Source organism: Pleurodeles waltl, chromosome 5 (assembly GCF_031143425.1).
Source record: "Pleurodeles waltl isolate 20211129_DDA chromosome 5, aPleWal1.hap1.20221129, whole genome shotgun sequence".
NCBI lineage: Eukaryota > Metazoa > Chordata > Amphibia > Caudata > Salamandridae > Pleurodeles > Pleurodeles waltl.
Genome location: NC_090444.1, coordinates 1,452,530,716 through 1,452,546,470, shown reverse-complemented (window position 1 = coordinate 1,452,546,470; position 15,755 = coordinate 1,452,530,716).

The following is a 15,755-nucleotide window of genomic DNA, read 5'->3' as shown; positions in this document are numbered from 1 at the left end:
GGGCCCCTACCACTAGCCAGTCATCTGAATAGCCCTCTACTTCTGCTGCCATTAGTGGCCAGGAGGCACCCCACAGGACTCACAGGACACCAGCACCCCTCCCCCTGTCGAAGTAAGCCTCAGCAAGGCCTACTAGTGCAAGGGGTTCGCCCTTCTCTGCAAAAAGTCCTCAGACCATATAGGAAGAAGTTGGCACAGAAACTGAAATAAAAGACAAAGTTTATTAAACCTCATGAGGTGGTACTACAGTTCAAACAGAACCCTTCGGTAATGTTTGAAGTAGCACACTGAACTAAGAGAGCATGGTCCTTTTATACCCACGCAGGGGCTAAAAGAAGGTATTACAATTATAGAAGCAAGACTTACATACATATAAGGTCATGTGGAAATGCAGTCGAGAGGTAGGAGGGGCTAACAGTTTTCAAGGACTAGTTGACACATTACTGTCTGTTACTGATTACTAACAGCTGCAGATCTTACTGGGCATGTGCGAAAGTGGGAGATGCTAAATATAACTTGTCACTAGACAGATTTTCAAGAGTAGTTAACAGAAAGGTAGGACAGAGCACATGGCGAGCACATGGCAGAGAAAATGGCTGCCATGAATACAAAATAGATTCCGCGAAATGTTCACAATAGTTGCTAAATACAAGATGTCTTCTGCTAATGCTTAATCTAATCGCTACTGACTTACAACAGACGACCCTTTCAGCATTAGCTGAAGACATTCGTCTTTCTGGGATAATCTAAATATTCATGTTGTATATTTATGCTCATTGTTGGAAAATGGGTTATTGGTAGGGCAGGTAGGTACCTACACCTAGCAACAAGCCACAAACCTCCACAAAAGTACAGTTAGGTCTCAGTAAATTAATCCCAGCTCTACCCTTGGTAGCTTGGCATCGAGCGTCAAGGCTTAACTTAGGAGACAAAGTGTAAAGCATTCAAATATCACAAAACAGTAATTAAATAAAACACAGGAAACAGTTTAAAAATCCAAAACCAATTTATAAAAATAGCTTATATTTTTATCTTTAAAATGACACAAAAACGATTAAAATCGGTTCAGGGGAACCGGAGATATGAATTTTTAAAGTATTATTATTTTCTAGCGCATAGAAACAAAAAGCGCCAATCGGGTCATCTGGTTGCACCAGGACCGGGACAAAGTCAAACTTTCAGGCCGACCGCGATGGAGCCCTGCTCGGATACAGGTCGCGGGAAGCCTCGGTTAAAAAGTTACCTTCTGACTTAGTCTTTATTTTGAAGTTTTTCTTCACCGGGACGAACCTGCCAGTTGGATCCGACCTCCTGGAGCCCTTGTCCGGATACGCGAAGTCGGTTTCCTCGGTGGTGATTTCTACCTTCGGACTTAGTCGTTTTTTCGAGATGAAAATCCTTCGACCGGGGTAAACCTGGATCTTGATCCGACATCCGTGGAGCCCTTCTCGGATACGATGGCTGGAAGGTCCCGGTCAACTTTTTACGTTCGGACTTAGTCTCTTTTTCGGATGTTTTTCTTGACCGGGACGAACCACGAAGCCAGGCCGGGTCGCGGTTGAGGCAAGCCGGCTAGAATTTCCGCGTCGAGTCGGTCACTTTATGGAGCTTTTTTCTAAAATTTCTCCAATCTTTTCCAAACTTCTGGGGCTTCACCCAGATGTTCTTTTAAGGTTCTTTTGGGGTCCACAGCTCACCCCAAGGGTCCAGAAGTTCTGTGATGGTCCTTGGGAAGTGCGGACTTCAACTCCCAGAGTACACCTGGCGCAAACTCCTTTTTGGCCACTGGGCAGTGGTCAGCTGGTCACTTTTTCAGGAGTTGGTGCAGGGGACTCTGGTTAGCAATTTTTCACCTGTAGCAAACAGGGAGTCCCTCCTTGAACCAGTGGAAGCCAGGCAAAGTCCTTCTTGTGGTGAAGCCCAAGTGTGCAGCTGGTGCAGTCTTTCTGAGTGCAGGGTCCAGGTGCAGGCCAGGGGTCCAGCAGGGCAGTCCTTCTTCTTCTTGTAGTTCTTTCTTCTTGAAATTTGGTGGGGATCTGAGGCGTGGGTGCAGGTCTGCCAGTTTTATCCTTGCTCCTGGGTGAAAAGCAGGGGGGCCCTGGTCCTCCAATCAGGGACAGGGTCGTCCCCCTGTGATGACCACTTCCTGGGAAGTGTGGCAAAAATCCATCCCAGAAGGCAATAGTCTCTAAAAATCCAAAATGGATGAATCTGATTTTTGGAGGAGAGATCTGGCTGAGCCCACCCACTGGTGTGGCTAAAAATCATAAACACACCCCTCTCCTGCCCTCTCCTAATCTAATCAAGGGGGCACCTAGCTGTCTGGGGTTGCAGGATGTGGGGGTGTTGCTGGGTGCTCCAGATGTCCTTCTCTGCCTTTGAAGACCAGTTTGGCAGCCCTCCCCCTTCCTGCTTCCCCATCTGCTGAGGGGAGATTCTCTCCCCCAAGCACATTCCTTTGTGTAAAGCCAGGCCACTTCACACCTCATTAAAGTGGCCTGGCAGAAGCTGCTGCAGGCTGGCCAATCAGAGCACAGCAGTAAAAACAATGCAGAGCTGAAATTGGCAACTTTTTAGGTAAAGTCTAAACTTTTTACCTGCACTAGTTATATTAAATCCAACAACTGGAAGTTGTGGGATTTATTATAACAATCAATTTGATACCAAATTCTTGGTATGTAACATTTAAGGAGACTTTAAAATTTAAAATAAAGTCTGCCCATTCTAGCCTATGAAGGCCATTTACTTCAATGAGGGAAAAACGAATTTGGCTGTTTTTACCTCACCAGGGCTTATAAATCTATTTTTATAAAGTCCCTGCTTATAGTTACATGGCACCCAGCCCTAGGGGCACATAGGGCACACCTTAGGGGTGACTTATATGTAAAAATAAGGTAGTTTAAAACTTTGGAAGTACCTTTAATTCCAAAGTCGAATTTGCATATAACTTTAATTTAAAAGCAGCCAGCAAGGCAGGCTTGCTTTTAAAATGACCCTGGGCACCTCAGCAATGCACCTAGGTGTGCACCACCTATTCTGTGGTCCCTAAACCTACATGCCCTACCATATACTAGGGACTTATAGGTAGGTTAACTTAGCCAATTATAATTAGCCTAATTTGCATATCCATTTTACACAGAGCACTGGCCCTGGGACTGGTAAGCAGTACCCAGGGCACAGCCAAGAGTCAGTAACCACCAGTACCTATCCAGAAAGAGTGGGGGTGATCAGGCAAAAAAAAAAGGACTTTCCTACACTGCCCCCCCCCCAGATGAAAGGTGATGGGTACTAACCTACACCCTGGTAGTCCTCATCAGCTAAGTGGAAAAACCTGGAAAGGCCATCTGCATTGGCATGAGCAGTCCCAGGTCTGTGCTCCACTGTGAAGTCCATCCCCTGTAGGGAAATGGACCACCTTAACAGTTTTGGGTTCTCCCCCCTCATCTGCATCAACCATCTGAGAGGTCTGTGGTCAGTTTGTACACGGAAGTGAGTGCCAAACAAGTAAGGCCTCAACTTCTTCAGGGACCAAACCACAGCAAAGGCCTCCCTCTCAATGGCACTCCATTTTTTCTCTCTGGGGAGTAGTCGCCTGCTGATGAAGGCAACTGGGTGATCATGGCCCTCTTCATTAACTTGTGCTAACACTGCCCCAATCCCTTCCTCTGAAGCATCTGTTTGCACTACAAATTCCTTGCTATAGTCAGGGGCCAGTAACACTGGTGCTGAACACATAGCCTGTTTTAGGGTGTCAAAAGCTTTCTGACACTCTGGGGTCCAAATGACCTTCTTGGGTTGTTTCTTGGAGGTAAGCTCAGTCAGAGGGGCCACTATGGTCCCAAAATTCTGAACAAACCTCCTGTAATACCCAGTCAGGCCAAGAAAGGCCCTGACCTGAGTCTGGGTTTTTGGAGCCTCCCAATCCAGGATAGTCTGGATCTTGGGCTGGAGAGGTTGTACATGGCCTCCACCAACAAGGTGGCCCAGGTACACAACAGAACTTTGCCCTATCTGGCACTTGCTTGCCTTGATAGTCAGGCCTGCTTGAAGCAGGGCCTGAAGCACTTCCTTCAGGTGGACCAGGTGGTCCCTCCAGGTGGAACTAAATACAGCTATATCATCCAGATAAGCTGCACTAAAAGATTCCAACCCAGATAGGACTCTATTCACCAACCGTTGGAAGGTGGCAGGAGCATTTTTCATCCCAAAGGGCATCACCTCGAACTGAAAGTGGCCCTCTGGTGTGGAAAATGCTGACCTCTCCTTAGCTCTTGGACTTAAGGCAATCTGCCAATATCCTGAGGTCAGATCAAATGTGCTCAGGAATTTGGCAGCCCCCAACCTGTCAATGAGCTCATCAGCTCTAGGTATGGGGTGAGCATCAGTCCTAGTGACTGCATTTAGACCTCTGTAGTCCACACAGAATCTTAATTCTTTCTTCCCACCTTGGGGATTAGCTTTGGGTACCAGTACCACTGGACTGGACCAAGGACTATCAGAGGGCTCAATTACCTTCAGGTCCAACATCTTAGCCACTTCAGCTTTGATGTTGGCCTTGACCTGGTCAGACAGCCTGTACAGCTTGTTCTTGACAGGCAAGCTGTCACCAGTGTCAACATCATGGACACACCAATTGGTGAGTCCAGGGGTCAGGGAGAACAGACTAGCAAACTGTCCCAAGACTTGCTTACAGTCTTGTTGTTGCTGATCTGTCAGTTTGGGAGAGAGTACCACTCCCTCCACTGACCCATCTTTTTCCTTTGAGGACAGGAGGTCTGGCAGAGGTTCACCCTCCTCCTCCTTCCCTTCATCAGTGACCATCAGCATGGTCATGTCTGCCCTGTCCTGGTGGGGTTTCATCCTATTAACATGCAGGATCCTGTGAGGATTCCTGGGGGTGCCAAGGTCCACCAAGTAGGTGACCTCACCTTTTTTTTCTAGGATTGGATAGGGCCCAGTCCATTTGGCCTGTAGTGCCCTAGGAGCCATGGGCTCCAAAACCCACACCAGCTGTCCTGGGTGATACTCAGGCATGGTAGCCTTTTGATCATGCCAGAGCTTCATGAGCTCCTGACTGGCCTCCAGGTTTCTGCTTGCCTTCTTCATATACTCAGCCATGCGAGACCGCAGGCCTAGTACATAATCCAGCACATTCTCCTTGGCTTCCTTGAGAGGCTTTTCCCAAGACTCTCTCACCAAGCACAATGGGCCTCTTACAGGGTGCCCAAACAGTAACTCAAAGGGGCTGAATCCAACCCCCTTCTGTGGCACCTCCCTGTAGGCAAACAGCAGGCATGGGAGGAGGACATCCCATCTCCTCCTGAGTTTGTCAGACAAACCCATGATCATGCCCTTCAGGGTCTTATTGAATCTTTCCACTAGACCATTGGTCTGTGGATGGTAGGGTGTGCTGAACTTATAAGTAACACCACACTCCTCCCACATGGCTTTCAGATAGGCTGACATAAAGTTTGTGCCCCTATCTGAGACCACCTCCTTTGGGAATCCCACTCTGGTGAACACACCAAGTAGGGCCCTAGCCACTGTGGGTGCAGTGATTGTCCAGAGGGGTATTGCCTCAGGGTACCTGGTGGCATGGTCCACTACCACCACAATGTACCTGTTACCTGAAGCAGTTGGTGGGTCTAGGGGACCAACAATGTCAATCCCGACCCTCTCAAAGGGAGTCCCAACCACTGGCAGTGGAATTAAGGGAGCCTTTGGCTTGCCCCCTGTCTTGCCACTGGCTTGACAGGTGACACAGGAGCTGCAAAACTCCCTGACTTTTTCTGACATTTCAGGCCAAAAAAAATGGTTGACCAGCCTGTTCCAGGTCTTGGTCTGTCCCAAATGACCAGCTAAGGGGATATCATGGCTTAAGGTAAGGAGGAATTCTCTATACTTTTGGGGGACCACTACTCTCCTAGTAGCCCCTTCTTTGAGGGTCCTAGCCTCAGTGTAGAGAACTCCATCCTCCCAGTAAACCTTGTGGGTACCACTGGTATCCCCTTGTTCTTGCCTGGCAGCAGTCTGCCTCAGGCCCTCAAGAGTGGGACACTCTCTTTGTCCCTGGCACAAATCTTCTCTGGTGGGCCCACCTGCCCCTTGCAGTTCTGCCAAGTCAGGCAGAGTTTGCAGGGAAGGTGTCCCTCCCTCAGAGTTCAGATCCTCCCCCTCAGGGTTGGATTCTTCCTGACCCTCTGTACTTGTTGGGGCTGGTAAGCCAGACCCAGTGCCCTTTCTCTTCTTCTTGGAGGCTTGGCCCATTGTTCCAGGGTCGAAGTGTCCAGCATTTCCCTGTTGTGCTGCCTGTGACCTGGTCACAGCACACACCCATTCAGGGAGATCCAGCATCTTTGCATGGACCCTTCTCTCCACTTCTGACCATTCAGATGCTTCGAGATCATTTCCCAGCAGACACTCTACTGGGAGGGCAGGAGCTACAGCTACTTTTTTAGGGCCAGTCACACCTCCCCATTCCAGACTCACCATAGCCATGGGATGGAGTTTGGTTCTGCTATCTGCATAAGTCACCTGGTGGAAGACACCAGGTAAGACCTGCTCTGGAGAAACCAGTTTTTCTGTGACCATTGTCACACTGGCTCCTGTATCTCTCAGAGCTTCCACTTCAGTCCCATTGACTTTAGGCCTCTGCCTATACCTCTGCATGATGGGAGGTAAGGTGGCCATAGTTGCAATGTCCACCCCTCCCACGGATACTAAGGTGACTTCAGTGTACCCTGATTCCACCCCTGGGCCAACTTCCACCCCCAACCCTACACTAGCAATCCCCTGGGATTGCCCACCAGTGGGGGGCTTCTTGGTGCAGATAGCATCTCCTCTTTTATGTCCTGGCTGATAACAGTCAAAACACTTGCCGGCCTTAGCAAGCTCCTGAAACTTTCCTGCTTTAGCAGGATCAAAATTCTTTCCCTGATACCCTTTCCCTTTAAAAGTGAATTGGCTCGGGGTTCCCCCTCCCTGAGAAGTTTTTGGGGACTCTTGTGAGGACTCTTTGGGTTTTTTGTCATCTTTCCCCTGGTTCTTCCCCTGAGAAGAACCATGTCCTCCCTTTTTCTGATCACCCCCTGGGGGTCTCTGGTTAACTCTAGTTCTTAACCAGTCATCTGCTGCCTCCCCCAGCTCTCTGGGGTTGGTCAACCTAGAGTCTACTAGATACTGGCGGAGCCTCTCTTGGACACAATTAGTTAGAAGGTGCTCCCTCATAATCAAATTGTACAGCCCCTCAAAGGTACTTACCCTGTTGCCCTGTATCCAGCCCTCCAGTGCTTTTACTGAAATGTCCACAAAGTCCACCCAGGACTGGGTGCTTGTCTTTTGGGTGTCCCTAAACTTAAGCCTATACTGCTCTGGGGTTAGACCAAACTTCTTAGTCAAGCAACTCTTCATACTGGGGTATGAGTCTGCATCCTCCCCACTCATGGTTAGGAGCCTATCCCTCCCAGAGTTGGGAACTAACTCCCAAAGGAGTGAACCCCAGTACTGAGGCTTGACTTTCCTCATCTGGAGGGCCCTCTCAAAGGCCCCCAGCCACTTATCTATGTCATCCCCCTCCACATAGGCAGGAACCACCCCTTTGGGTAATCTGGGGGCAAAACCCCCACCCAGGGACACCTCAGTTTCTTTCTCGCTGCTTCCATCTTTTTTTTCTTTGCTTGCCCACTTTTTCTTTTCTAGGGCAAGCTTCTCTGCCTCCAAAGCTATGTAGGCTAGCTGGGCTTCCAGCTCTCTTTCCCTGATGGATGGGTTCTCTCCTCCTGAAAGGACCCTCTTCCTACCACTAGCTTTGGGTCTGCCCCTAGTGACTGTGTCCAGTGAGGACCGTTCCTCCTCTTCCTCACTTGGGGTCTGATGCCTTTCCTCCCCTGAGTGGTTAGAGTTAGCATCATCCTCTTTTGGTTCCTCCTCTGGAGCTTCCTCTGTCTCTACCTCTTGGGCCTCAGCCCATGCTGTCAGGGATTTAATCAGGATTTCCTTCCTGAGATTAGTGGTTGCAGGCAACCCCCTCTCAATACACAACCCCCTAAGCTGGACTACTGTCAGAGTGGGTAGGCTAGCCAGATCAAGCTCCATGGTTCCCTAGTTTTGTGTCAACAAAAACTTTTTGCAAAAATTGGAAACAAGAATTTAGAAAAATTACAAAAATTCAATAATTGAAATTAATCCAAATTAATTACAAAAAAAAAAAAAAAAAAAAAAATTAAAAACAATTTTTGCACTAGGACAATTTAAAGGATTTTTAATTTGTTTTATCTAAAACTGTAACGTGATATTGAACACAAGTACAGGATCCCGTCGCTGCTTCCAATTATGTTGGAAAATGGGTTATTGGTAGGGCAGGTAGGTACCTACACCTAGCAACAAGCCACAAACCTCCACAAAAGTACAGTTAGGTCTCAGTAAATTAATCCCAGCTCTACCCTTGGTAGCTTGGCATCGAGCGTCAAGGCTTAACTTAGGAGACAAAGTGTAAAGCATTCAAATATCACAAAACAGTAATTAAATAAAACACAGGAAACAGTTTAAAAATCCAAAACCAATTTATAAAAATAGCTTATATTTTTATCTTTAAAATGACACAAAAACGATTAAAATCGGTTCAGGGGAACCGGAGATATGAATTTTTAAAGTATTATTATTTTCTAGCGCATAGAAACAAAAAGCGCCAATCGGGTCATCTGGTTGCACCAGGACCGGGACAAAGTCAAACTTTCAGGCCGACCGCGATGGAGCCCTGCTCGGATACAGGTCGCGGGAAGCCTCGGTTAAAAAGTTACCTTCTGACTTAGTCTTTATTTTGAAGTTTTTCTTCACCGGGACGAACCTGCCAGTTGGATCCGACCTCCTGGAGCCCTTGTCCGGATACGCGAAGTCGGTTTCCTCGGTGGTGATTTCTACCTTCGGACTTAGTCGTTTTTTCGAGATGAAAATCCTTCGACCGGGGTAAACCTGGATCTTGATCCGACGTCCGTGGAGCCCTTCTCGGATACGATGGCTGGAAGGTCCCGGTCAACTTTTTACGTTCGGACTTAGTCTCTTTTTCGGATGTTTTTCTTGACCGGGACGAACCACGAAGCCAGGCCGGGTCGCGGTTGAGGCAAGCCGGCTAGAATTTCCGCGTCGAGTCGGTCACTTTATGGAGCTTTTTTCTAAAATTTCTCCAATCTTTTCCAAACTTCTGGGGCTTCACCCAGATGTTCTTTTAAGGTTCTTTTGGGGTCCACAGCTCACCCCAAGGGTCCAGAAGTTCTGTGATGGTCCTTGGGAAGTGCGGACCTCAACTCCCAGAGTACACCTGGCGCAAACTCCTTTTTGGCCACTGGGCAGTGGTCAGCTGGTCACTTTTTCAGGAGTTGGTGCAGGGGACTCTGGTTAGCAATTTTTCACCTGTAGCAAACAGGGAGTCCCTCCTTGAACCAGTGGAAGCCAGGCAAAGTCCTTCTTGTGGTGAAGCCCAAGTGTGCAGCTGGTGCAGTCTTTCTGAGTGCAGGGTCCAGGTGCAGGCCAGGGGTCCAGCAGGGCAGTCCTTCTTCTTCTTGTAATTCTTTCTTCTTGAAATTTGGTGGGGATCTGAGGCGTGGGTGCAGGTCTGCCAGTTTTATCCTTGCTCCTGGGTGAAAAGCAGGGGGGCCCTGGTCCTCCAATCAGGGACAGGGTCGTCCCCCTGTGATGACCACTTCCTGGGAAGTGTGGCAAAAATCCATCCCAGAAGGCAATAGTCTCTAAAAATCCAAAATGGCTGAATCAGATTTTTGGAGGAGAGATCTGGCTGAGCCCACCCACTGGTGTGGCTAAAAATCATAAACACACCCCTCTCCTGCCCTCTCCTAATCTAATCAAGGGGGCACCTAGCTGTCTGGGGTTGCAGGATGTGGGGGTGTTGCTGGGTGCTCCAGATGTCCTTCTCTGCCTTTGAAGACCAGTTTGGCAGCCCTCCCCCTTCCTGCTTCCCCATCTGCTGAGGGGAGATTCTCTCCCCCAAGCACATTCCTTTGTGTAAAGCCAGGCCACTTCACACCTCATTAAAGTGGCCTGGCAGAAGCTGCTGCAGGCTGGCCAATCAGAGCACAGCAGTAAAAACAATGCAGAGCTGAAATTGGCAACTTTTTAGGTAAAGTCTAAACTTTTTACCTGCACTAGTTATATTAAATCCAACAACTGGAAGTTGTGGGATTTATTATAACAATCAATTTGATACCAAATTCTTGGTATGTAACATTTAAGGAGACTTTAAAATTTAAAATAAAGTCTGCCCATTCTAGCCTATGAAGGCCATTTACTTCAATGAGGGAAAAACAAATTTGGCTGTTTTTACCTCACCAGGGCTTATAAATCTATTTTTATAAAGTCCCTGCTTATAGTTACATGGCACCCAGCTCTAGGGGCACATAGGGCACACCTTAGGGGTGACTTATATGTAAAAATAAGGTAGTTTAAAACTTTGGAAGTACCTTTAATTCCAAAGTCGAATTTGCATATAACTTTAATTTAAAAGCAGCCAGCAAGGCAGGCTTGCTTTTAAAATGACACTGGGCACCTCAGCAATGCACCTAGGTGTGCACCACCTATGCTGTGGTCCCTAAACCTACATGCCCTACCATATACTAGGGACTTATAGGTAGGTTAACTTAGCCAATTATAATTAGCCTAATTTGCATATCCATTTTACACAGAGCACTGGCCCTGGGACTGGTAAGCAGTACCCAGGGCACAGCCAAGAGTCAGTAACCACCAGTACCTATCCAGAAAGAGTGGGGGTGATCAGGCAAAAAAAAAAGGACTTTCCTACACTCATCATTTCAGCTATTTCCTTATCTAACATGTGTTGTGCTTTCATTTCTGTAATATTTCTTTTGGTAGGCATACAAGCAGTAATACACATGGAGCAGAACATTGGACCACACTGAATACAGATACTGCATGTGAAAAATATTGCAATCATTACACACAGGATAGTCAGTAGTTTCCAGCCCCAAGCGGAAACAAGAGCCCAAAACCATACAGCAAAGTCCAAGTACCAGTCTCTGTGTGGATTTCTGCATCAATTTTATGCAATTTAGATATTGCATCATATACTGAAGGTGAGTGATCTGGAATGAAAACTCAGCAACCGATGATGCGACATGTACCACCTCGATCAGCTAATATCACATCTAGTACCATACGATTTTGGAGCGCTACAATCCTCGAAATTTGGAGCTCCTCAGTAATATTCCCAAGTACCAGAGCTGTCTGATTGGTAACAGCTTCCACAACCCTAGTCAATCGTCTCACTTTCCTACTGTTTAATGCAGCACCCACAAAGGAGAACAACCCTATTAAAATCAACATATTGTTGCAGGCTAGTGTCCGTTTGATCTACCTCATTTGTACCTATTGTCCTTTTATATCTATTTTTAATGATGTCATTGAACAGTTTAAAATCTTGGTGATATGATGCAGGGGCCAAAAACACAGGGGGTAATAGAAAAGATACATAACACACACCTGATCACCCAACAGGTAGTTGGTGATATCCATAGTTACCACAAACAAAATATGTAGTATGTGAAGCTGTAAAACTACTATTATTTACACCCTCAATAGTTAAAATCAAGGTACAATCGTTTATCCCCACTGGAATTCGCCCAATGCTATGTATACATAAATCTGCTTTAGTTTTTGTAACAGAAATCACAAATTGTTCTTTCTTGTCAGAGTCTCCTATATTTGTGAAGACATATAGGCCCTCATTCTGACCTCGGCGGTCTTTTCGCAAGACCGCTGAGTTACCGCCGCGGTGAAGACCGCCGACCGCGGCGGTATGCCGCTGTGCGCATTCCGACCGCTGGGAGCGTTCAGCCGGGAAACCGCCGGCAGCCAGACTGGCGGTCGGCGGGAAAGTGGAGACTGGTCAACCTCCACCGCCACGCCAGCAGAACACCGCCCCCAGAATTACGACCCACATTTCTGTGTGGCGGTCTTCTGTTGGCGGTGTGCTGTCGGCGGTCACGTCCCTATGGCTCCCGTCGCCTCCCGGAGGACCAACGCACAAGGTAAGTTGATCGTCCGTGAGGGGGTGGGGGGGTGTTGTGTGATGTGTGCGTGCATGGGGGTGTGCAGATGTGCATGTTGGGGTGCGTGCATGTCGGGGTGCGTGTATGTGCATTTCGGGGTGGGGGTGGGGAGGGGGTTCGTACCACCTCTGGGGGGTGGCAGGGGGGTGGAGGGGGTGGGGGGAGGACTCGGGGGGGCAGTGGGGGGTGGGGGAGGACCCCTATCAGTGCCAGGGAAGGGATTCCCGGGCCCCGATAGTGCCTACCGCCATGGTTCGCATGGCGGTTCCCGACCGCCAGAAACCGCGGCGGTAAGCAGGGTCATGATACGGGTGGTGGTCTTGGTGCGACCGCCGGGCCGGAGTGCGCAAACTCCAGCCCGTCGGTCATGACCGCCGTGGCGGTCGGAGTGGGGAAGTGGCGGTCGATCGCGGCGGTGACCGCCGCGGTCAGAATGCCATTTTTTGGATCGCCGGTCTGTTCGCAGTCCGACCGCCGCCTCTCCGCCGACCGCCAAGGTCAGAATGAGGGCCATAGTATTGAAACATTGTCCGGTTGATACTCTTCCCATTACCATATAGTTCCTTTGGCTTGGGGATACCCATCTTTGTCTTGGTAGCATACTTTATTAAGGCAAAAAAGAAGTCCGCCCTCTGTACGTTTTCCAGATGCAAACAAAAGCGTATACCAAGCTTGACAAGAACCATTGTGTGAAAAAGGAAGATGAATGAAAGGTGTTCCTCCTTTCTTTTGATGCGCAGGTATCATTCCACATACCCAGCAGTTAGTAGTATTTGTAGCATTATGAGTATGATGCAACATATGAATGAAAGTATTATTGAAGTACGATTGACGGTGCTTCTGCTCCTGATAGGGAAGCGTGAAGTAATAGTGATCCTCTGGTACTGGAGTAGTGGCAACAAAAAACTCATGAACAGGAGCCTTATTTTCAAAAAACCAGGTGATTATTGCTATAACCACCAAAACAACAACAAACCCCATAGTACTATTGATCAGTTTGTTATTCATTTTAGCAACAGTGATAATCAACCCTTTCAGAAATTAATTAAAAACAATCGTTGGAGCTCTTATCCCTGGGCAGCCGCTGATTTCTTCACCACGGGCCAAGACGGGTGTCACTACTCTAATGCATGGCTGATCCCCCCCCTTGCCACATTGGCTCTCCGTTTCACTAACCCAGGGCGGTAGCTCAACAAGTTTTCTCCAGCACTACGGGGTCTTTCCTCGGTCTCAAATTATATCGCAACACTCCAGAAATCGGGTGGTCTAGGAAGAACTCCGCAGATTAGTCAGGTGATATAGCACGGCCTTTCTCGGTAATCAAAATCTCTCAATGATCGGTCAGCACAGCAGGTTCCACCAAGGTAGGTAGCACTCTCTTGCAGTGAGTACTATGGACCCAATTCTTTTGTTTCGTCACTCGAACTGCTGTCCTTGACGCAAGGAGCACCTGCTCTGGGCCTCGCCACCTTGGTTCCAAGCTGCTTGATCTTTCAAAGCACTTAATCATCACCTGGTCACCAGTTCGAAGTTCATGGCCTTCACCTGTAGATCTGTCAGGAAGTGCTTCTCGAACCTGTTGATGAATAGAAACCAAATTGCCGGTTAACTGTGCCAAATAATCATTCATCAGGACACATGGTACATCATATACAGAATTTGGCTTAGGAACTCCCCAAATGTTCATTGGCCTTCCAAATACAATTTCATTGGGGGTAAGGGCTATTCGAGAGTGTGCCACTGACCTAATAGACAATAATGCCAACGGTAATGCATCCGGCCAAGTTAAGGATGTGGAAGCCTGTATCTTCACTAACTTCAGCTTCAAAGTAGCATTATACCTTTCCACCAACCCTACTGATTGTGGGTAGAAAACCGCATGGAACTTCTGTTTGATCCCTAATCCTTTTAGGACATACTTAATAACTTCCCCAACAAAATTATGTCTGTTATCATTCCATAAAAGTCTGCAAACACCAAACCTAGGGAAAAATTATTTCAAAAGCACCTTCGCTGTGGTAATGGCAGTATTATCCTTTGTGGGGTACGCCTCTATCCATTTACTGAAGGCACATACCACCACCAAGACATACTTTAAATTGTTGCAGCGTTCAAGCTGAATATAACCCATTTTTAGAACTTCGAAAGGTGCAGTTGGTGTAGCAAACCCTCCCGCAGGAGTTCGTGTCCCTTTTCCAGGATTGTATTGTAAACAGATCAAACAAGACTGTACTACTCTCTTAGCTGTACTGGAAATTTCTGGATGCTCCCAAACTTGCATAAGCAACTTCGTTATTGTTGAAGCTCCAACATGTGCCAGCCCATGTGCCATCTGAACCATAGGTTGTACAAAAGCTATAGGCAATTTCCATTTATCCATCTGCTTATTCCGCCAACAGCCCTCATCATCCAATTCTCCTACTTCAGACCATTGCTCACGTTCTTTCACAGAAGCAGATTTCTGTTTATCTAATACATCTTGTCTAGCATTATGCCAACGTTCAGCTTGTGACTTCACTACATACATAGAAGTAGTACTTCGCTGCATCGCAGTCTTACATGCTACGCGGTCCGCAAGGGCATTACCATGCCCTATCTTATCGGTCACTTTCTTGTGTGCACTACATTTCACAATAGCTAGTTTCTTTGGATATGTCAATGCAGTCAAGAGGTTATGCACTAATTCTTTGTGCATTATCTGCATCCCGTGGGATGTGAGAAAGCCTCTCTCCTTCCAAAGCAAACCAAAATCATGAGCCACTCCAAAAGCATAGCGGCTGTCTGTATAAATGTTCACACATAAGTCAGTACTAAGCTCACATGCTCATGTCAAAGCTATTCTGTGGTATACAAGCTGTCTCCACTACCGTGTGTATTGTGGTGATTGCATATGCAGCTGAGGTCATACCGTCTGGCAACTTCAAACAAGACCCACCAACCAACAATTCCCTGTCTAAATCTGGAAGGGGCGTGTCTTGTGAATCAATACGACCCTTTGTCTGTTCTTCGGTAAGGAATATACAATCATGTGTTTCTTGTGACTGAGGCTGAGTCACCGGATATGGCAACAAAGTGACTGGATTTAGTGTTGCACATCTCTTCAGTGTAATGTGAGGAGCCAGCAATGTCAATTCATACCCTGCCAGGCGAGCGCTAGTTAAATGTTGCGTCTTTGTTTGATTTAAAAGAGCATCAACTGCATGGAGTACTAACACCAACAGCTTATGTGACAAAACTATCCCTTCACTCTGATGTATTGACACAGCTGTTGCCGCAACTGAACGAAAACACCCAGGCAACGCTCAAGCGACAGGATCAAGTACTGCTGAAAAATATGCACAGGGACGCTGCTTATCGCCATGTGTCTGTACTAAACCTGACAATGCACATCCATCTTTCTCATGTACGTAAAGTGCAAAAGGCTTCGTGTAATCTGGAGTACCTAACACTGGTGCTGAACAAAGGGCTTGTCGTAGCTGCCGGAAAGCAGTCTCACATTCATCTGTCCATGGGAGGGGCATTGGAGTATCTTTAGTCAAAAGTGCTAGCAAAGGTTTGACAATATGTGAAAACCCTAATATCCATTGCCTACAAAAAGAAGTAAGACCAAGGAATGCACGAACATCTTTCTGAGTAGAGGGTACTGGTGTGTCTAAAATTGCTTGAATACGATCTGAT